The sequence below is a fragment of the Aphis gossypii genome, chromosome X (genome assembly GCF_020184175.1).
Source record: "Aphis gossypii isolate Hap1 chromosome X, ASM2018417v2, whole genome shotgun sequence".
In the NCBI taxonomy this organism is placed as follows: domain Eukaryota; kingdom Metazoa; phylum Arthropoda; class Insecta; order Hemiptera; family Aphididae; genus Aphis; species Aphis gossypii.
Genome location: NC_065533.1, coordinates 64,606,828 through 64,609,059, shown reverse-complemented (window position 1 = coordinate 64,609,059; position 2,232 = coordinate 64,606,828). Strand labels below are relative to the sequence as shown.

The 2,232-nt window shown below is 24.3% G+C and overlaps 1 pseudogene; it reads left to right on the top strand.

Moving 5' to 3' along the window:
* The first annotated feature begins 204 nt into the window (after positions 1–204).
* LOC126551929 (uncharacterized) lies at positions 205–865 on the top strand (annotated as a pseudogene).
* The last annotated feature ends 1,367 nt before the right edge of the window (positions 866–2,232 follow it).

Below are 2,232 nucleotides of genomic sequence, written 5' to 3'. Positions count from 1 at the left end.
ATATAGTAAGTAAATATAATATAATATAGTTATCTAATTTTTTTTTTGTAGGTACGCCTAAATAACATGTATTTATTAAAATGTTCTCTGATTTAAAAATACTGTATTTGCTTAATACTTAATAGATAATATAATTTTGTATGTTGTATTATATGTATTATGAAGATTTGATATTGATTTCAGATAAGTGAACTTCAACAAACTATGGAAGCTTTAGAATATGAGAGCGTTCTAGCAGTTTGTGATACTACAATAGGATATATAATTAAACACTTATTTAAAGATCTCCCATCGGCTTTAGACAGTATTGAGTGTACAAATCCAAAATGTAAAAAGACAATATTGACCCCTATAGCTGTACCTTACATTAATATTCAAATTATAAATGGGGATTTAAGTAGCCTACAACAGGATATAGATAGTACTGGTAATAAAACGGTGACATCAACTACAACAGAAATGCATATATTTATTGAGCTCCTCAATTGGATAGGTACCTATTATATTTAATTTCTTATTGCTTAAAATATTGTTATTATTTTATATAAGTTATATCTATATTTTTATTTTAGATGAGAATGAAATTAACAGCAATCAATATAGCACCGAAGCAGCACCACACCCTAAAATAAAATTATCAAATATTCCACCGGTACTTATAATAAATGATAAAGCATTTGAACTGAGAGGTGTATTTTGCTATCGACAGGGATAAAGTAGGCTTAGAAACTCAGTAGGACATTATTATGCTTACGGAAAACGAGGACCAAACAACTGGGAGATATTTGATGATATAAGAAAGAAATCAAAACCTGTAAAAAATTCGATTGTTGCTCCATGTGAATATTTAGTTTATACGATTTAAAATACTTTTGATCTATTTTAAAATTGTATTCAATAAAAGGATTTTTATTTTATTTTACTGTGGTACAAATACATTTTACAGTGATCAAGATGACGTGTTTTAAAATATTTTACACAAAAATAAAATGCAATTGTAATTTGTAAATAATTTTATTCTGTTCTCTCAAGGTAGAATTACGAAATTTGAATTCGAGTGCAAAGTGCAAAAAATGTTTTAATGATTAATTGGTTGGTGGTTGGATAATTTCAAACTACTGAATTCTGAATTAGTTTCTTACTTCGACTCTGTAATATATTAATAGATATTGAGTAGGTATACGTTTTTGTAATTTTTCATCATTCTTACTTATCACAATATTACTTAATATACTTAAACAGATATTAGATACCTATTAGATAATCTATTTTAAATTTAAAACATACAATACAATACTTAAACTCGTAGTTTCCTTATAAATTATAATAAATAATATTATATGGATATTAGTAATACTAATTATTATCGTCAATATTCTTAAATAATATTAAAACTTAACTTTAAGGTACACTCACAATTTATTTCAAAGTATTTTAAATAATAACTAAAAAAAGTTAATTGATAAATTCATTTATAATGCTTACAAAATATTTCATAAATGTAAAGACTTATATTTTAAATATATTAATTTATTTAATGGTAAATAATTTAATAACAGCAGTATAATAATAATTAACTACCTATCAGAGTGTACATTTTTATTGTACATTTGTTCAAGCATATTTTTTGGCATATCTTCGACTTTTTTCATCTTTACTTATCGTTACTTATCACAATATTACTTAATATACTTAAACGGATAAATCACTAATATACAAGTATACTTTAACATTTAAATAAAATTATTAATGTTGCGTCGATTTCAACTGTTAAACTAGGTATAATAATTTTATTTCTTAGGTATCGGTTGTACATTATTGTATAATAGTTAGGTACATTATAAAACGAAATAGCAAAATAGTGATTGAAATACTTATTGTTATACTTATTATCGAAAGTAGGTAGTAATATTATAAAAAAATAAACAAAATATTTTTATATACCTAACGTATAATAATAAGTAATTATTGAAAAATTGTTGTGTATTATTGTAGCTACTACCTGGGTACTAAAAAATAGATAAAAAAAAAATTAAATTCGAGCGGAGAGAGTAAAAAAAATCTCGGTAATTTAATTGATAAATGGTGTAGGGTGGTCAGGATAAATTTCAATCTACTGATCTGAATTTGGTTCCCACTCCGTCTCTGTAGCAAAATAGATGTTTAGTATACATTTTTTTAATACTATAATACTATAAGTATCTATTTTAGCCATTGTAGTAGGTACCTAAC